Here is a 21,854-nt window from a genome sequence, read left to right on the forward strand (position 1 = left end):
CTCCCCCAGGACCCTCCTTGCTCCCTGTCCTTTGACTGCCTTGACTCCTATCCACCCCCCATCCCCTGACTGACCCCGGGACTCCCATGCCACATCCAACCCCCCCTGCTCCCTGACTTCCCTCTTCAGAGACCTCCTGCCCCTAACCCCCACCCTGGGATCCTACCCCCCCCATCCAACCCACCCTGCTCCCTGTCCCCTGACAGCCTCCACCCCTTATCCAACCCCCCAGCCACGGACCCCTTACCATGAGGCTCCTAACAGCATGTTCTGCTTCGCGCAGAGCCAGACATGCCCGCCTCTCAGGAGTGGGCACCCCTGCCCCTCAGAGCGTTGCATGCGTGGCGGCATGGCTCCGGAGGAAAGGGGAAGGTGGGGGAGGAGCCGGTGGCTTGCTGCGCTTGGCCCCGTGCTCTGGCCCGGGAGCGTGGACCCTGCGGCTTGCCGCCCTGGGAGAGTGGGGCCATTTGCCCACCTCTGCATTAAGGTATGCCTGGGAACACCCTGTCTGCACGCCTATGTTTCTTCCCTCTATCCCTGTGGTGTGGGGGAGCAGAGGGCGGAGAAAAGTGGGCTGGGCTGGGCTGGATTTTTAATGGCACATTGCTGCCTGCTGGGGCTCCGGCAGGCAGCAGCGTGCCATTAAAAATCGGCTCGCATGCTATCTTTGGCATGCATGCCAGAGGTGTCCATCCCCTGGTCTTTAGTGAGAGAGATTTTTCTCCTTCTGCCTTCTTTCCTATGGGACTGTCTTGGGGATGAGCAGGACACCACCCTCCTTGTGTGACTATATAAGGGCATCTTGCACTAGCTGTCACTATGCTCTCTGTGTTCTGGGGAGCCCGAGAACTATTCTTTCCTATTTCTTCTCTCCCCATGACCCCCAAGAACAAGCCATCAAAAAGAGGGAAAAAGAGGCCTTACTGTAGAAGATGAACATCTTGCCACCATCCAGAATGATCACTTACTAAGCTTTTAAATTGTCATTGTGTTATTCTTGCACCAGTGGTGCCTCTGAAGGAGTAGTAGTCATGTTAAAGATTTGACTGTCGATCTGACTTGAGAGAATCGCTTGAATTCAAGCGTATCTGTGATACACAAGAACATAACAGCACCTTACACAATAATTGAACTTCACTGGTATCTTTCTCAGGAAGTCTGTGGTGCTCACTTGCCTACAGTATCATTCTCAGGAGGACAGTGGGTTCTCATTTACTTGCAGTGTCTTTCTCAGATGATCTGCAGTAATAACACCAGCTCGCTAACACCACATTCTACAGGCCATTACCCTCTGATCCCACTGAGGGTTACCAAAAGAAACTACACCATTTGCTCAAGAAACTCCCTGAAAAAGCACAGGAACAAATCTACACAGACACACCCCTAGAACCCCAACCAGAGGTATTTGATCTGCTACCCAAGATTCATAAATCTGGAAATCCTGGATGCCACATCATCTCAGGCATTGGCATCCTGACAGCAGGATTGTCTGGCTATGTAGACTTTATCCTCAGGCCCTAGGCTACCAGCACTAATAGCTATCTTCGAGACACCCCTGACTTCCTGAGAAAACTACAGTCCATTGGTGATCTCCCAGAAAACACCATCCTGGCCACTATGGATGTAGAAGCCCTCTACACCAACATTCCACACAAAGATGGACTACAAACCGTCAGGAACAGTATCCCTGATAATGTCACGGCAAACCTGGTGCCTGAACTTTGTGACTTTGTCCTCACCCACAACTATTTCACATTTGGAGACAATATATACCTTCAAGTCAGTGGCACTGCTATGGGTACCTTCATGGCCCCACAGTATGCCAACATTTTTATGGATGACTTAGAACAATGCTTCCTCAGCTCTTGTCCCCTAGCGCCCCTACTCTGCTTGCGCTACATTGATGACATCTTCCTCATCTGGACCCATTTAAAAGTAGCCCTTGAGGAATTCCACCATGATTTCAACAATTTCGATCCCACCATCAACCTCAGCCTGGACTAGTCCCCACAAGAGATCCACTTCCTGGACACTACAGTGCTAATAAGCGATGGTCACATAAATACCACCCTGTACCGGAAACCTACTGACCACTATACTTACCTACATGCCTCCAGCTTTCATCCAGACCACACCACATGATCCATTGTCTACAGCCAAGCTCTAAGATACAACCGCATTTGCTTGAATCCCTCAGACAGAGACAAACACCTACAAGATCTCTAGCAAGCATTCTTAAAACTACAATACCCACCTGCTGAAGTGAAGAAACAGATTGACAGAGCCAGAAGAATACCCAGAAGTCACCTACTACAGGACAGACCCAACAAAGAAAGTAACAGAACGCCACTAGCTGTTACCTTCAGCCCCCAACTAAAACCTCTCCAGTGCATCATCAAGGATCTGCAACCTATCCTGAAGGACGATCCTTCACGCTAACAGATCTTGGGACATAGGCCAGTCCTCGCTTACAGACAGCCCCTCAGCCTGAAGCAAATACTCACCAGCAATCACATACCACACAACAGAAACACTAACCCAGAACCCTATCCTTGCAACAAAGCCGATTGCCAACTCTGTCCACATATCTATTCAAGGGACACAGTCGTAGGACCTAATGACATCAGCCACACCATCAAGGGCTCGTTCACTTGCACATCTACCAATGTGATATATGCCATCATGTGCCAGCAATGCCCCTCTGCCGTGGACATTGGCCAAACCGGACAGTCTCTGTGCAAAAGAATAAATGGAAACAAATAGATGTCAAGAATTATAACATTCAAAAACCAATCAGAGAACACTGCATTCTCTCTGGTCACTCAATTACAGACCTGAAAGCAGGGACGGCTCTAGGTATTTTGCCGCCCCAAGCGCGGCAGCCAGGCTGCCTTTGGCGGCTTGCCTGCTGGAGGTCCCTGGTCCCACAGATTCGGCAGCATGCCTGCGGGAGGTCCGCTGAAGCCAGGGGACCAGCGGACCCTCTGCAGGCATGCCGCTGAAGGCAGCCTGCCTGCCGCCCTTGCAGTGCTGGCAGAGTGCCCCCCGTGGCTTGCCGCCCAAGCAACACACTTGGCGTGCTGGGGCCTGGAGGCTCCCCTGCCTAAAAGTCACAATTCTTCAACAAAAAACTTCAAAAACAGACTCCAATGAGAAACTGCAGAACTGGAATTAATTTGCAAACTGAACACCATTAAATTAGGCTTGACTAAAGACTGGGAGTGGATGAGTCGTTACACAAAGCAAAAACTATTTCCCTGTGCTAATTTTCCCCCTACTGTTACACCTTCTTGTCAACTGTTTGAAATGGGCCATCCTGATTATCACTACAAAAGTTTTTTTTCTCCTGTTGATAATAGCCCACCTTAATTGATTAGTCTTGTTAGAGCTGATATGGCAACACCCATTTTTTCATGTTCTCTCTGTATAGATATCTTCCTACTGTATTTTCCACTGCATGCATCCAATGAAGTGGGTTTTAGGCCACGAAAGCTTATGCCCAAATAAATTTGTTAGTCTCTAAGGTGCCACAAGTACTCCCCGTTCTTTTTGCTGATACAGACTAACACGGCTACCACTCTGAAACCAGTAATAATTGTGTTTGCTGTTAACTACAAAGGTAAAATTCAGTGATGTTATTTCTTTCAAGATCAGATAAACTGAAGAAATAACAAATCAGTTCATGCTGAAAGGAAATTACCGTTTTTGTTCTGAATGTTATAGATGTAGGTCACTGTTAGGGTTAAAGCAGTGTTGGCAAGCAGTGTGGTTATGTGTCATTGGAAAGCCTCAGAGAAGCAACATATGAGCTGCATTGAGACATTGTAAAGACAGGAGACCTGGAGTAACCATTCGTTTAGAAATTTTTGTGATATTTTCATCTAAGGAACAGGCTGCTGTGCAGTGGATATGTTAGTCATGCTTGGTTTTAAATTTAGCCTTTGTAAAGTTAATTAAAAATATGTTCAGTGACAATCTAGAAATGCAGGCTTTCAACTTATATTTTTCATTATTGCTTTAGAAATCTACTTGCCAAATAAATACTCTACTACAAAAGTATTCTAATAGTCTGAAATCAAGAGGGAAATGCAGGCAATATGCATGCATCAATAAGCAAATGTTATAGAGCTGCTTGTCATCAGACTCAGAACTATTTCAGAACTGGTAAAATACTAAATTAATTCATAAAACATACTTCTTGTCTCCAAACACTAGAAAGTACCTATTGAGTTCAAACCATTACATCTGCTAGGGACCAGTTCTGAGCCTATTAAAATCAGTCACAATGTCATTAACTTCACTGGTGCAGGATTAGGCCTGTAGTGTCTATCCTTTAAAGGCTAACATGAGCTTTATGTGTTTCTATAAAGCCCCTTTTGTAAACCTCAAAGCATATCACAGAAATAGATATAGAAATCATGAATACATATAGAAATACATTTAGGGCCAAACTATGAAGTCCTTTTTCTGGTTTTACTTAGTCATTCTCAGGCAAAACTCATATTGAAGACTGTGGGAAGTTTGCTTGAGTGAAGACTGAGGAAAATATTCAGTAAGGACTTCTGGATTTGGGGCCATGGAAATCAAGATCCTACGTATAACAATCACTTCACTTCCCATAGCTGCTGCTTAACACAACACAGTACCATACTATCTATAATTTAGGGACTGGAAGTGAAGTAAAAGAACATAGGAAAGAACAGAATTACCAGGAACGTAAATGAGCATGATTTGTTGGGGAAGAGTCAACACGGCTTTTGTAAAGGGCAGTCATGCCTCACCAATCTATTGGAATTCTTTGAGGGAGTCAACAGACATGTGAACAAGAGTGATCTAGTGGATATAATACACTTGGACTTTCAGAAAGCCTTTGACTAGGTCCCTCGCCAAAGGCTCTTAAACAAAGTAAGAAGTCATGGGGTAAGACGGAGGGTACTCTTATGGATCAGTAACTGGAAAAACATTGATTTTTACATGGTTTTTTTTAAATCAGAGAATTTTGGTTTTTTATCACAGAAAACTAGGATTCCTGCTCATAAATGATCTGGAAAAAGAGGTAAACAGAGAGGTGGCAAAGTTTGCAGATTATACAAAATTACTCAAGATAGTTAAGACCAAAGCAGACTGCAAAGAGTTACAAAGAGATCTCACAAAACTCGGTGATTGGACAACAAAATGGCAGATGAAATTCAGTGTTGATTAATGCACTTTGGAAAACATAATCCCAACTGTACATACAAAATGATGATAGGGTCTAAATTAGTTGTTACCTCTCAAGAAGGTGAACTTGGAGTCATTTGTGATTAGTTCTCTGAAAATATCTGCTCAATGTGAAGAAGCAGTCAAAAAAGCTAACAAGGTTAGACACGTATCCTCAGTTCATGGAGGATAGCTCCACAATGGCTACTAGCCAAGATGGTCGAGTGCAACCCCATGCTCCATGTCCCTAGCTTCTCACTTTCAGAAGCTGAGTGTGGACGACAGGGGATGGATCGCTTAATGATTGACTATTCTGCTTATTCCATCTGAAGCACCTGGCATTGGCCAGGGTTGGAAGACAGGATGTTGGGCTAGATGAACCATGGGTCTGACCCAGTATGGTGGTTGTTATATCCAATTAAAATGATAATGATCTGGCATTCTTACAACACCTATCATCCAAATGCTTTTCAAAGCACTGCCACAAATATTGACTGGACAGACTAACTAGAAAATCTTATGATGTGATGTGGTATAAAGGTTTCATATGCATACATTTGGTTCGGGCATGTAATTTATGAGTGACATTGTTACCTGGGCTTTTGTGCTGGTTATGTTTTGTAGGGGAGGAGGAAATATTTCTGGGGTAGCTTCAGGGCTGGCTCCAGGCACCAGGGCAGGAAGCAGGTGCTTGGGCCGCCAATGGAAGGGGGTGACACATCCAGGTCTTTGGCGGCAATTCGTTGGCAGGTCCCTCAGTCCCTCTTGGAGGGAAGGACTGGCTACCGAATTGCCGCCGAAGAATGAAGTAGCACAGTAGAGCTGCCGTCGAAGTGCTGTCGATCGCGGCTTTTTTTTTCTTTTTTTCCTCCTCGCCGCTTGAGGAGGCAAAAAAGCTGGAGCTGGCCCTGGGTAGCTTGCTTTTTTTTTTTTTTTTTTTTTTTAAACGGAGCTCTTTGAAGTTTCTGAGAAGTTTGAAATGTTAGTATAAATCATGGGGGAGATGGGTTAGTTGTCAAAGATGCAAAGCATTGTTTATTTCATGGCTCTATAGTTTATCATGAGTATCTTCTCCACGTGTGTGACATATGCAGTATAATTCCAGTTATCTGACAATCCTTATTATCTGAATCCACAGTGTGTCCCCAGTGTAGCCCTTAGTAAATAGCACTTCCATTTATCCAAATACCTGGTAATCCAGAACTTTTGGTTATCCCCCAGGCCATTTGGATACGTGGGAGGGTACCATATCTGGAGAGCAACAACTATTTAATAACACACAGCATCACAATGATACATTTTAGGACAGGAAGTGAATTAACTATAACCCTCAAGGAAAAGATCTAGGCTTCATTGTGGACAGTTCTATGAAAATATTTACTCACTATGCAGTAACAATCATGAAACAAAGCAAATGTTAGGTTCTAAAAAGGAGTGGGGGGGGAGAAAACACTGCTAAAAATATTGTAATGATGTTAGATAAACTGTGTTGAGATCTTATCACACCATCTCAAAAAGATGTAACACAATCAGAAGAGGTCCAGAGATGGGAAATGAAAACAGTTAGAGGCCTGGAGAGACTTTCAAATGATAAGACACTGAAATTATTAGGATTGTTTAATTTAGGCTTTGACCTCATAAAGTCTTGTGAATTGAACTATAAGCACAAGTACAATCCTTGGCAGGATTGGGGCCTTACAGTAGAGATGAATAAGAGGGCATAAGAAAGATATATTAAAATAATGAATGGTATAGAGAAGGTAAGCTGACTGCTTCTGTTTTTCTTATATCAAGGGGATGTTCAATGAAATTGAAAAGTCATAATTTTAAAATGGAAATACATTTTTATGCCAGCCATAATAACCTGGCAGACACGTTGCCAGAAGATGTAATTGCACAGCTTAGAAGGATTCAAGAAGAAATAGATATTTATGTGGATAATGAGAACAATCACAGTTACGTTAGATAAGCTTAGAAGAGAGAAACTTTCATGCTTCAGGGCATAAAACAGCCACAAATTTCCTGGGTCTAGGAAAACTCTTTCCCAATGGGCAGGTTACTCCACCATGTCTATTATGAGCATTCTTGTATCTTCCTCTGAAGCATCTGGTTCTGTCCATTGTCAGAGACAGTGTGGACCACTGGTTTGGTCTAATGTGTCAATTACTTTGTGCCTATATTCATCAATTTCTTTTTCCAGTTTGTCCACGGTCAGAATTTAGGTAGGCAGATTGCAGTTACTCACAGTAGAATTTGACAGGACACCATGGCTAATACGTTTAAACTCCTGAAAAGCACTATGAGAACTTCAGTGACCAGTAGATGCTAGGACTTTATTATAACATAATTTGTGATTTCCCTGTGGGCCTGTTTTTCAGAAGTGCTGAGCACCTGCAACCTCATTTCTAGTCATGAGACCTGTGAGTACTCAGTTCCACTATAATAAGTCCTGTATTATTTTCTTTCTGCAAAACAGGCTGTACTTCATACTGTTCTGTGTGGGTTTGCGTGTATCCAGGAATCATGTGGCTTGCTCTTTGCTTTATTCTACTCAGCTGTATAATAGCCCTTAATTAAAAAATAAAAAGGCAGCTAGAAAATAGCACACTACATGTGGTCTCATCAGACCCTTATGCAATGGAAGAATAATGTCCTTTGACTTGTGTTCAATACCCTTTATTTATACACTGCAGAATTGTGTTTGCTTTTTGTTACTGCTTCTAAGCATTGTGCTGAAAGATTTAATGTTCTGCCTACTTTAACCCCTCAGATCTTTCCTGATCTGTGTTCAGTAGTGCATGACCTTTGAGGGTAATACTTTTGACAGATTTTCCTGCTAGCCTCTTACATTTCTCTACATTTAATTTCATACGCCTTCTGTTGCCCATTCTCCTAACTAATCAGAATGAGACTGCCCTTTGATTTTGATGACAGCTTTTGCAAGTAAAGTGAAATTGGCTGGGTGTGAAAATGTCTGCCATTTTGCATTGCAGCACTGACCTGTGATCAGCCTTTTGCTCCATCAAACAACTGTGGCTAAGGCTTGATAGGCTTTTTTGGTCCCAATGTGATACTGATGTACAAACTAAAGCCCTGATTTTATAGTCAGCCTGTAGGGGCAGAGTCTTGCATTAGTAAGGTGCTCGTTGCTGGCTTGGGCACAAATGAAATTATAGCTGCCATTCCAATACGCTTCCTCCTGCATCTTTACATCTCCTATCATTTAAAAAATAATGTGACATAAGTATCACCAATGTTCATTAAGAATAAACTGTATATTTCATTATCTTGAATACATTGTATATTACTTACTATACAAATTTATGGAGAACATGAATACCCAAATGTGTCATCTAAACTAGAGACTCATGATGATCTGGGAGTCAAGAGTCCTAGATTATATTTCCAACTGCTATGGACTCACTCTGTTGCCTTGAACAAGCTTTCTGACTTCTCTGTGCTTTCGTTTCCTCATCTGTGATAAGCTTACCCATATTTGTAAACTACTTTGAGATCCTTGGATCAAAGTATTATATTTTATTATCATGGCATAATGTACATGCCACTGAGAAAGAAGTCTTATACAGTACATATGTTACAACAAGCAGTTCTGTACTGAGGCAAAATTTTCTTGATCCACACTATGAAACTCTATTGTATATACTAGTAGTGCAGTGACTGTGTAGATAAATACATTCAAAAGCTCACACACAGGCACAGTCTTGAATATTAGAACCTGTTTTGTTAAGAGAAAGGATTTTGGGAAAGGCACTGGGGTTGATCCCCCACTCTTTCTAAAAACTGCCCTTTGATTTCCAGGCAGATCCCACCGGAGTTGAGCAAAAGCATATAGTTTAATGTACACAGGATAGTACTTTCCTGCACGAGGGCTGCTGTGTCAGCATTTGGAATGCATTCTAGTGCTAGTATGTGACCTGTACTCTCAGCCTCATGGGCCAGAGCCAAGAATGCTACCCACTGAACCATAAAGACACCAATAAGGTGTCAGCATTTCAATCACTTTCTCTGCGTGACGTTGCTGTACTCCACTCTTTCATCCATTTTTTCTTTTAACATTCTTTCCACCCTTTGCTCTGGCGAGCCGTTTAACGTCTAAGTATTGGTTTTTCCTTTCTTTCTCATATACATATTACAGCTCTTCCATGGAGGTTCCATTCTTATGCCTGTTCTTTTCTCCTCGCCATTAGCTTAAGATATATACCCAGCAGCTTTTTCTTTCTTCTTGGACAGTTCATGGGTTCTCTGTTCAGGTGCAATAATAATATAATAAATATTGTATATTTCAGTTATATATGGTAACATCTTTCATCCAAGGATCTCAAAATAATTTACCAGCCTTAGCTAAGCTTCATAATAGCCATGTACCAGGAAGTAGGTATGTCAGCCCACCTTGTAGAGCCCGTGTCAACTCTTCAGAGAGCCCCTGTGCCTGTTATCCCAGCATTAAAGCTTATATAATAACTACTGTCACATACATTAAGTCCAGAGTAGTGTCCTCGAGAATGAGCTGTTCTAAAAGGCAGCTAGCCATATGTTGTATTCACCTGTATATAAGGTCATTAGAGTCGATGATGAGACTTTGGGGCTGCAGCGTTATCTGAGTGCAGATACAATTCTGTGTGTCTTTCTGAATTAACTCAGATTCCACAGTTTCATTACTTCCTCGATGTGTGTGAGACATTTGTTAAATAAAGGCATGCAAGAGGGGAAGTTGGAGGACAGTTTAAGTATCCAATAGAAACAAATACACTCAGCAAATATTTTATTTTGAAGACAGCCATTCATCACTTCTACCACTTTCTTTCTGTGTTGTACCTCCTGCCTTTACTCTTTGTCCGTTTGTCTTTTCAGACTGGAGGCTCTTCAACACAGAGATGGTTTCCTGTATTTTGATACAGCAACTAATGTGGGTGCTGTTGGAAACAAATAATAAGTACTAATAATGCACTCCATTTGGAAATCAAGTTCCTTGCATTTTTAAATCCCAGTTCTTTTCTCCCATTGAGTGCTCCAGATTGATGCTGGCTGGGTTGTCAGTGTGCTGGCTGCGTTTGCTGTACAAAATGTGAATGAACTCTTGCGCGCTTACTCAAGCCACAAGACTTTAATTCCTCTTTATGCAAAAACAGTTCTTTGTTTAGAAAAACACTGGCAAAAAGCGCTAGAGCAGAGAAGAGAAGAACACAGGGTGCCAGCTCCTGTTGTGACATTTAAAAAAAATATTAAACAGGAAGATGTAAGAACGCCTAGGGGAGCACTTGCTTTGTCTTACGCCCTCATGTTAATTGCTTTGCACGTAAGCTATACTTGTTTTACATCCTCATTTGATGCTATCACATGCGTGTGTCTGATTTAGCTTAAGTGATTTGAGCTAAAGTTAAATAAGCCACTCTTAAAATAAAATAAGAGTGTCTAGACAGAATTCAGCATGGTAGCCGTGTTAGTCTGTATCAGCAAAAACAGCAAGGAGTCCTAATGGCACCTTAGAGACTAACAAACCAAATAAAGTTGTTAGTCTCTAAGGTGCCACAAGGACTCCACATTGTTTTTACAGACTTTAACATTGCCTTAACCAAGTTATCTGATTTACATTAAACTAGTACAATTTTCTCATACAGATGAAGCCTATGTCTGTGGGGTTGGATTGGTGGGTAAGGGATGAAGTCGTAGGTATGTGATAATTTGCACAGATAAGTGATATATTTGTTAACCATATGTCTATGCAATGTATCACGTGCCTTTAGCATTTAGAGCATGGGTATTCCATGCATATGTATGGCAGCTATATACTGTGTATATAATATATATGAATAATACTGTTTTTTCATTTTTGTTCTTGTGAGGAAAGAATCTTGCAAGTGTGCATGGTCAAATCTCTTGTGACTACTTGGTAGTTAAGCCAAATTGCATTTTGATCATGTTAATTCTGTTGAAAACTGAACAAATATATTTGGGCTCTGTGTTTAAAGAAGCGTGTCATAAACAGATAGCTAAGGGTTAATGTCTCTTTCACCTGAAGCACCTGACCAGAGGACCAATCAGGAAACCGGATTTTTTCAACTTTGGGTGGAGGGAAGTTTGTGTCTGAGTCTTTTGTCTGTCTGCCTGCTTTCTCTGAGCTCTGGAGAAGTAGTTTCTGCTTTCTACTCTTCTGTTTCTAAGTGTAAGGACAAAGAGATCAGATAGTAAGTTATATGGTTTCTTTTCTTTGGTATTTGCATGAATATAAGTGCTGGTAATGACTCTCAATGGGAGTGCTATTGTGTGACAAAAGACTCTTAATAGCACCTTAATGGTTTCTTGCTTAAGATGCAAGCCACAAACTGCCAGAGAGAGCAGAAAAAAAAATTCTCTCTGGTTTCTTTTTAAAACCAAACTCTCTCTGCTAAAAAGTCCCTAGCAGAGAAAAGAAAAATATAATATTCCTACTGGCTTCTGGATTCTATCTCACCACTGCACACCATGTCATAACTTAGTCCCAGATTTGGACCTTAGCGTCCAAAATATGGGGGTTAGCATGAAAACCTCCAAGCTTAGTTACCAGCTTGGACCTGGTACTTGCTGCCACCACCCAAAAAATTAGAGTGTTTTGGGGCACTCTGGTCCCCCTGAAAAACCTTCCCTGGGGACCCCAAGACCCAAATCCCTTGAGTCTCACAACAAAGGGAAATAATCCTTTTTCCCTTCCCCCCTCCAGGTGCTCCTGGAGAGATACACAGACACAAGCTCTGTGAATCCAAACAGAGTGACTCCCCCTCTCCGTTCCCAGTCCTGGAAACCAAAAGCACTTTCCTCTTCACCCAGAGGGAATGCAAAATCAGGCTAGCAAATCCAACACACACAGATCTCCCCCTGATTTCTTCCTCCCACCAATTCCCTGGTGAGAACAGACTCAATTTCCCTGAAATTTCCCAGTCAAGAAAACTCCAACAGGTCTTAAAAGAAAGCTTTATATAAAAAAGAAAGAAAGAGTACATACAAATGGTCTCTCTGTATTAAGGTGACAAAATACAGGGTCAATTGCTTAAAAGAATATTGAATAAACAGCCTTATTCAAAAAGAATACAAATCAAAGCACTCCAGCACTTATATTCATGCAAATACCAAAGAAAAGAAACCATATAACTTACTATCTGATCTCTTTGTCCTTACACTTAGAAACAGAAGAGTAGAAAGCAGAAACTACTTCTCCAAAGCTCAGAGAAAGCAGGCAGACAGACAAAAGACTCAGACACAAACTTCCCTCCACCCAAAGTTGAAAAAATCCGGTTTCCTGATTGGTCCTCTGGTCAGGTGCTTCAGGTGAAAGAGACATTAACCCTTAGCTGTCTGTTTATGACAGCATTTTGATCATGTTAATTCTGTTGAAAACTGAACAAATATATTTGGACTCTGTGTTTAAAGAAATGCTGAAGATGGTAATTTTTAGTATTGGGTAACAATACTTTCTCTGCTCTGGCCTCATCCTAAAGAAATATCTCTCTGTTTCAAAATACAGGGCAGTTAAAAAAAAAAAGCCATGAAATGAGGTTTATAATGTACCAATCTTTTATTTATGCTTAGTTGTACAAATTCTTTAATGCTGACCTGTTTGTTTTTTTTAATACTTTTTTAAAAGGCTGGTGGTAGAGACTTTGCACTGAGTAAATGATATAAAACATATCAAAACATTTCCTTTATTTTTCTCAATAAAATGGTGTACGTTACCTGCTCAATTTAATTTAAAATATGATTACACATACCCCTCTTTCAAAACCCATTTAATCTCACCTCAGCTACAGTTTTATTTCCCAGCTCTCCATTAAGTGTGTGTGTGATTGATTGCTAAAGTTAAATAATCCACTCTTAAAAACAAAATAAGAGTGTCTACACAGAGTTCAGCGCTGCCGTAACCAAGTTAACCGATTTACATTAAACTAGTGCAATTTTCTCATGTAAACAAAGTCTACGTCTTGGGGAGATGGATTAGTAGTTAAGTGATGCAGACAGTGAAAATCTGTCACTCCTGCATGATTGTTTACATTGGATTCAATAGCAGTTTTCTCTGATTTCTTGAGTCAATACGATTTTAGTTTTCATTCTGTGCCATACAATGCTGTGTACTGTTTAAATAAGCTTTGTAATCTGAAAGCAAAGCTACAGATCCAATCAGAGTAAATAAAGCTATGTAGACTTATGCAATATGTTTATATGCGGTAGTTTTGCAATAGAATTATTGCTTGCAGCATCTTTTAAATCCATCTCAAGTTCAGCAGTATTGTTTACTGTCTCCCACAGTCGTTCTTTGTTTCTAGCAAGTGAACAGGAAGTGATTATTAGCTTAACAAATAAGTTAAATCACATTCCTGGAAAGAAAAATATTGTAACCTTTTTCTTTTTATGGGGGAAGGTATTGCAATTTTTGAGAACCCAAAAATATAATTACTACTATAAAAAAAAAGTCCTTATTCCTTTTGACTACACGTGAATCTTGTTTTTCTTGATGTTGACCTTGTATTTTCATACAATGAAGTGACTTTTGCCACATTAAAACTATCTAAATATATTTGCCATATTGATAATTCCTGTGACCAAACAGGACAGTGCAGATCTGGGGGAAAACCATCCCTGTGAGCAAATGTTGAGTGTGGTTAAGAGATTAGAATTTCACTTTGACAAATTTAGTTTCTGTTTCTGTATCTAAATTGTAAGCAACCTCCTGCAGTGGAAGTTTTGCGGGAATAAGGAGAGCAGGATCATTCCCTGGAAAATCTCCAGTCTGTGTATGCACGGTGTAATCAGTGTAATCTGTAACCTCTGAGAGGTTGAGAAGGTGAGGATTATGAAGAACTTTGGAATCACTGAATACAAGCTTGCTTAATACAGTTTGGGAAGGCATGAGTTCATGGAGTGCAGCTGGACAAGGTGATGGATTTCAGAAAGCCAGTTCTGGGAAATGATGACGTCTGGGTCCATGCTGTCCTCTCCTCTGGTAAAAACCAGTAGGAGTAGCACAAAGGATCAATAACCTGGCAGAGTTTCTAATGAAGATTTCCCTCAAGACAGAAGGGGTGTGGAACTGCAGATGAGCTGGGGGAATTACTTATTTTATTATTTTATAGCACCTAGTAGTGTGCTGGCTATTTCACAATACAGATAAGACATGATCCCTCCGCTGAAAAGATTCCATTCTAATTTGACACAATGGTTGAATGAAGTAGTAATAAAACAAACAGGTGGAAATTAGGGAGGAAAGAGAAGGGAACAAAACAGTAAGATAGCACAGTTAGTCAGTAAAGGCATGTGCCCAGCACAGTGAAGTTGACTCACTTCTTGTGGCGTGGTGATACAAATGAGTCTTCAGGAGGGATTTGAATGTGGAAAGGTCTCGTGGTGATCTCTGGTAGGGCAGTTCATCTGTATGGGGTGGTACAGGAAAAGAGATGGGGATAGCTAAGGGAGAAGTGGACTAACAGGGCACTGAAGCTGGCATCATTGCTAAATTGAAAGGTTAAGGGTGGTGCAATAGGAGACTATGTAAATAGGCAAGGTGATGCAAGGATTTGAAGATGAGAATAAGAAAAACTAAATGTCATGGAGAAGGAGAAGCCAGTGTAAAATTTCAAAGATGGATGTGACACAAGCAGATTGACAGGCTAGGAAGATGATTTTAGCAGCTGACGGGCGGTGATGTGGATGTCTTGAAGGCATGAAAATTCTATCACAGGGGACTTCTAAAACTAGATTAGATAAAACACCAGAAAATGTACCGTGGGAACCTATGCTGCAGTGATAAGGATATGGATTAGATTAGCTAAATGATATTTCTTTCTGTAGTTTCTATAATTCTTCCATGCGGGATCTTTCTAATACACGCAGACAATGTGGTTCTGGAAAGACCAAACGGGAATTAGGCTAACTGGTTTTTCCAGATCAGCTCTTCAGACTAAGGTGTGTAAGTGGTTAAAGTAAGGAAGTAAGATTACTAGTAATGTACGTGAGTTAGACTTGCTACTAAATTGGTGCAATTTATGTTAGCCATTTAAGCAACCTTTTCATGTAGTTATTCACTATATATCGTATAGTCTGCCTTTGCGGCACATAATGCATATCTAAGTATATTATGAAAATGCATTATGGTGATGTTGTAAAGGTTAATGTTTTATTTTAAAAGATATGTATGTTGTTGTCAGTTTTTCTTGTTCATTTAGGGTAGTTGGATTTGTGCTATTGCCTCTTTTATGGGCCCTTTTAATGTATCCCCATTTCCTGGCCTGCCTTCTCATCCTGTCAGGAAGGGTTATGATGGTGTTCTGTAATCAGTCTTTTTTGTCACAGTAGCAGTAGCAGACTCTGAGGCCCTGTAGGAATTCAGGGCTTTTCTGTTGAGATCACTCAGGTGCTAAAACCCTATATTAAGATCCAGACTTAGTTGTTACGCAGAGGTGGTCTTGGAGGGAAATCCTCGAAATAGTCACACTTGGGAAGAAAGTCAGGTTGAAACGTGTGTTGCTGTTGTTTTTGAGTTACCAATAAAGCCAAACCTCAGGAAGGGGTGAGTTTGGACATTGGCCCAGAGTCTGCATGATCTTTGAGAGAGGGCATGGACACAGCTGTTTTGGAGTCACCACCTGTAACTTCATTTATCTGCTTGTTAAAATGAAAAGAAACTGGAAGTAGGGGTTAGGTTTGGGATCCTCATTATCTGTGAGATTGAATCTGAGTTTGGGAATAAAGGTCCCGATTCTGCAAAGTGCTGAATGCCTCCTGAGAGACCACTTGGCACCTTCAGGAGGTGCCCAGGGCCACAGCCTAAGGGCCCAATCCTACTGTCATTGTAATTAATAGGAATTTTCCTATTGGCTGCAGTGGGAGCAACATGAAGCTATAAAACAGCAAGGAGTTAGGCCCAGATTTTCAAGTGTGCATTAATCTTGAATGCCTCAATTTTTAGGGTATGGAAGGGCTCTCAGAAACATACAAATTTAGCTTTCCTTGAGTATGTTTGATTTGCACAGTTGATTTAGAACAATCTTTCTAGTAAATGTCTTTTTGAAGATGCATTCCTGGAGAAGTGTGAAATGCCAACGGTTAACACACTCCTACCTGGTTTATTTTACACTTTCTTTTGTTCAAACATCACTATACTTTAATCTCCCACCATCCCAAAAATATTTTCATATGTGGTATGGATGTAGAATCATAGAATCACAGAATATCAGGGTTGGAAGGGACCTCAGGAAGTCATCTAGTCCAACCCCCTGCTCAAAGCATGACCAATTCCCATCTAAATCATCCCAGCCAGGGCTTTGTCAAGCCTGACCTTAAAAACCTCTAAGGAAGGAGATTCCACACCTCCCTAGGTAACCCATTCCAGTGCTTCACCACTTGTAACTTGTGTCTTGCTTACAGAGGCACTTGCTCCAGAATTGGCCCGCAAGGATTTTATAAGTACATCTTGTAGGCAATGTTCCTTTTATATTTTTGCTTCCTCTAGCATGTACAATTTTAAGATTTGCAATGGGGGGGGAAAGTATATGTGAGAGAGAATGGGGTACAGGTTAACTGTTGAATTATGAAATCTGGTAGAACTGTGAAAACAAAGAAAGAGAAATGACCTATGCTGATCTTTCAGATCCAGTTTTCTTGGCTCAGTGGGGGCAGAGAGTTGGATAGAAGAGGCGGGTATAAGTCCTTGTGAGAAGCTAGGCAAGAATCAGGATGATGAGGGATTTTTTTTTTCATGTAGTTTAGTTTTTGTAGGAAAGGCTTAGGAAGTTTCACACTTTTTTGGAAACAAAGGGAAGGTAAATATGTAAATCACATGAGACAGCTAGAGACAAAGGCTGGGATTGCGTGATCAATTCATCTACAGTCATTTTGAAAAGTTTCTGTACTGCATAGTGAACCTCTTCATTCTCAGAGGACATCAGTCACCATGAGTGACATAGTGTGCACTCCTTAGCTACATAGAAGATAGCAAAAAATGGGCCAAATTCATAGGTGAGTCTAAGTAGACTTACTTGACTGAGACTTTCAAAGCCACCTAGAAGATTTGGACACCTCATTTCTATTAATTTTAATGGGAATTGCGCAGGCACTTCTGAAAATCCCAACCACTTTTGTTTGTTTACTTATTTAGACTCTCTTAGATTGTCCAGCTATGCTGGAAAAAGGACAGGAGACACTGAATGTGGTTATGTAAGCTGAAACTTGTATCCTAAATGTGTCTGGGAGTACCTGGCAGATAAAAGTATGTAATTCCATAATCATATACATATACCTGGTGGAGGCTGCTCTCAGCCCTCCACTTTACCCAGCCTGGGCCCCCAGCCAACTCGCTGAGTATTAAGGGGAGCTATAAAGGGAGGGAGGGAGGTTGACACCCTGCCATACCAGTCACAGGAGCCCCAAACTCCCCTCCTTATAAAGGATGACCTCATTTATATCCTGTACCAATCCATTTTATCTGATCACCATATCCCTTCCCTCTGGAGTGCCTGCACTGGACATCCGCCCCAAGGTTGCATGATGAGTTGCGACATCATAGCCTAACCTGCGTTTCATATTTGCCCCAACTAAGCCCCCAATCCGTTGTGGGGAAGGCAAAAAAAACAGCAACCCAACCCTACCTTGCCTTCCCCAATGGTGAGGGTGACAAGGGGAAAAAATTCTTTCCCAGCCCCCCAAGAAAGGAGCAACTAGCATAATGCCCACAATGGATCATGGCACAACCTGCCATTTAATTACTTCCATGGGTGGAAGGGTTGGCTCTGTTCCACCTGGTTCAGGTAAAAGAGAGCTTTTCCTGCACCAGCAGGGACCTAAATAATCCCCCTTCTCTTCCCGTCATCTGTGGGATGGGTCAGCATCCCCATGCCGACCTAGTCTGAAGCTGCCACAAGAAGTCATTCTGGCTCTCTGTCCCCTTCAAGAGGCCATACACCTCTTTCAGACAGTGGCCCCTACCGCTTAATATGTGGTGAGATCATTCATGGAGACCCTTAGACGTCACCTCTGAAGTTTGCTAAGTTTGCGTAACTTCAGAAGAAGGTATAAGAAAGTGCACTGTAAGTTAAAATAGCCCCTGCCCCACTTTAACTTGTGTCTTCTACCAGATCCTCAGTATGTAAGTTACAGAATCTCTTGTGTAAGTAGTAGGCTTATAGAATATAAAATTGACAAGTATTTAGGAGTGAGGAGTGTATATTTGGTATATAAGTAAAACATGGCTGTAACGCAAAGCCTCTAAGCTGAGGCCTGTAAGATTTTAGCTTATCCGTACTAGGCTTTAGGCTTAAGAACACTTGACATGAGTTTAATAAAACTCCTTGTGATTAGTTACTACACAGTATTGTCCCTCTCCATTGTAGATCCCCCCTTGTAATTTTCCTTGGTCAACTCAGTCTTCATCTTCTCTCCTAAAATACTCAGGGCCACCCAGAGGATTCAGGGGGTCAGGGGTCTTCAGCGGTCTTCGGGGTACTTCGGCAGCAGGTCCTGGAGCGGAAGGACCCCCCCTCCCGACTTGCTACTGAAGACCCAGAGCGAAAGAAGCTCCAAGGGCCTGGGCCCCGTGAGAGTTTTCCAGGGCCCCCGGAGCGAGTGAAGGACCCCGCCCCAGGGGCCCCAAAAACCTCTCGTGGGGGCCCCTGTGGGGCCTGGGGCAAATTGCCCCACTTGCCCCCCACCGGGTGGCCCTGAAAATACTCTGTTGTATGTTGTTACCAGGGCAGAATACCTGCTGCCTGTTGTGTGAAATGATGATCCCCATATCTCCTCAGAAGCTCCAGTTGGCCGGTTGGGTCCACAATACCTATGCTGGGATTCTCAGCTGCTGCTGTAGATTGCCACTAGCCATACATGTAAGCGAACGTTTTAAACACTTACTTTCAGAGGGCAAGTAACTGAATATGCAGTTTATGAAGCATATTTAGATCCTTCTGGAATTAAAAGCACTCTGTACATGTTAGTTTCTTGTTAATTAATTATCTTTAAAATAATTCTTTGAAACAGAATTGATTGAAATGAGGTGTGTGTTTTGCCTAGTACAGTGCTAGAGTTGTTGTTCCTTGGAGGTTCCTGTGCTGACGCTCTTTGCTGTGCAATTCAGTTGTATTATTTTTTTCTTTACTCTTGTATTGGGTTTAATCTCTCTTCATGACAGTTTACAAAGCTGTATTTATTCATGCAGGTCCCTTTTAACATTTTTATAAGCAACATATAAATTTATGAATCTATCTGTGAAGTTTTAGACTAAATGTGCCATAGATTTCCTTTGTTCTCCCAAGACAAGTGGCAGGTATGTTTGCACTTCTGAATGTTGTTCTTTTGATGATTTAAAAAAAAATGGTGGGACAATTTATTCTCAGCATCTCTAAAGATGAAAGTAGTTTCTGCACAAATGTGCTAAATATCCAATATTTAAAGGTGCACTGTTAATTTAAAGACCATGGGTAAAATTTTCAAAAGTATCTGAATCCCATTGTCATAAGTGACATAGGTACTTAATAGCCTACGCCTCAAAACAAGTCAATGACATTTAGATTCCTATGTACCTAAGTCACAGTTAAAAATGGGTTAAAATGGGTTCAGAGTTAATCACATAGGTGCATTTGAAAATTCTACCCCATATCTTTTAAATCAAACAAATCTTCTTAGATGTTAACATTTTAAATAATTAAACTGGAAGAATGTTTAAAATCCAGTTTACTTGTCACTGTTTATCCTGTTTGTTTTCTTTCAGTATTTCTCTCAACTTGGATATTGAAAATGAATTAAATCAATTTCACTTTTGTTCACAGTCAGTTTCACTTTCTGTCCAAAAGCTACCTGTTTGGGTTGCAGATGCTGCAGGGGAATGTTTCTTTGTTTCAAAACAACTATTTCCAAGGACATATATTTTAAATAGTGAGAACCTTCTATAAGTCTTTGTTTTGGTAAAAGCTTGGTGTAACATCATGAAGATATTGAGCAAATTTCAGTTGGTGATGTCCTTCTAAGTCTGTCAGTACTCCTTGCTACTAATATACACTGTTTGCTGAGTGACACCAATATACCATTCCTTTATAATGCCATTATAGCTTGATGGGTAGCATTCTTGTGTTTAGCCCACAAGATTAGGAACATAAGTATGGCCATACTGGGTCAGACCAAAGGTCCGTCCAGCCCAGTATCCTATCTACCGACAGTGGCCAATGCCAGGTGCCTCAGAGGAAGTGAACCTAACAGGTAATGATAAAGTGATCTCTCTCCTGCTGTCCATCACCACCCTCTGACAAACAGAGGCTAGGGACACCATTCCTTACCCATCCTGGCTAATAGCCATTAATGGACTTAACCTCCATGAATTTATCCAGCTCTCTTTAAACCCTGTTATAGTCCTAGCCTTCACAACCTCCTCAGGCAAGGAGTTCCACAAGTTGACTGTGTGTTGTGTGAAGAAGAGCTTCCTTTTATTTGTTTTCAACCTGCTGCCCATTAATTTAATTTAGTGGCCCCTAGGTTTTATATTATGGGAACAAGTAAATAACTTTTTCCTTATTCACTTTCTCCACATCATTCATGATTTTATATACCTCTATCATATCCCCCCCAGTCTCCTCTTTCCCAGCTGAAAAGTCCTAGCCTCTTTAATCTCTCCTCATATGGGACCCATTCCAAACCCCTAATCATTTTAATTGCCCTTCTCTGAACCATTTCTAATGTCAGTATATCTTTTTTGAGATGAGGAGACCACATCTGTACACAGTATTCAAGATGTGGTCGTACCATGGATTTATATAAGGGCAATAAGATATTCTCTATCTTTATTCTCTATCCTCTTTTTAATGATTCCTAACATCCTGTTTGCTTTTTTGACCACCGCTGCACTCTGCGTGGATGTCTTCAGAGAACTATCCATAATGACTCCAAGATCTTTTTCCTGATTGTGGATTCAAGTCCTATACCATGACTTAGGCGCATACCGACTATTTAAATTGTAGTAGATAGGTATAGCCTAGGTGCTGCTTTCCTTTCTGTCGGTTTTTGGTGGTGCCTTTGTGGAAATTAAAGCATCTCTGGTATTTTGTGGAAGGAGCAGCAGATAACCTCAGCTTCCTGGCCAGTAACCTCGGGGGGCAGGAGGCGGGGGGTTGAAAGGCTCTAATATCATAGCCTGTGTGGTCTGCTATTGAACTCACAATGCCTGTCACATTTGCCTATACATTTCCTGCTGTGCCAGTAACAAACTCATTGTCATTTAGGACACTTTGAGTATGGTTCTGTATTATTACTATTTATTGAGTTCAGAAGGTGTGTGTTGGGTTCTGTGCTAAAAGAGAAGCTGGCACAGTCATTGCCCCCAAAGAATTTACAGTCTAAGGCCTCAGTCCTGCAGTTAATTGTATGGTGGATCTCTGCACCTACACGGAGCCCAGTTAAGTCAGTGGGACTCCATGTGGGTGCAGACATCTGCCTGCATGATGGCAGTTGCAGCAGGGTGAAGGCCTCAGTTGTAAATGACAATTAGGGTGACCAGATGTCCTGATTTTATAGGGACAGTCCTGATTTTTGGGTCTTTTTCTAACATAGACTCCTATTAGTCACCCTCCCCCGTCCCGACTTTTCACATTTGCTCTGTGGTCACCCTAACGACAATGGAACCAAACTCT

At 41.5% G+C, this 21,854-nt stretch overlaps 1 protein-coding gene across 6 annotated transcripts in view; it reads left to right on the forward strand.

Annotated features, from left to right (window-relative positions):
* The window catches only part of RGL1 (ral guanine nucleotide dissociation stimulator like 1), a 410,246-nt gene that overhangs the window by 67,388 nt on the left and 321,004 nt on the right, over window positions 1-21,854 (forward strand). The window contains exon 2 of one of the 6 annotated variants that reach the window (XR_007775377.1): window positions 7,581-7,619. The exons of the other annotated variants lie outside the window; for them this stretch is intronic. The gene's annotated coding sequence lies outside the window, so the exon portion shown is untranslated. The remainder of the gene's footprint in view (window positions 1-7,580; window positions 7,620-21,854) is intronic. 6 annotated transcript variants of the gene reach the window in all.

This window comes from Gopherus flavomarginatus, chromosome 7 (assembly GCF_025201925.1).
Source record: "Gopherus flavomarginatus isolate rGopFla2 chromosome 7, rGopFla2.mat.asm, whole genome shotgun sequence".
Classification (NCBI taxonomy): domain Eukaryota; kingdom Metazoa; phylum Chordata; order Testudines; family Testudinidae; genus Gopherus; species Gopherus flavomarginatus.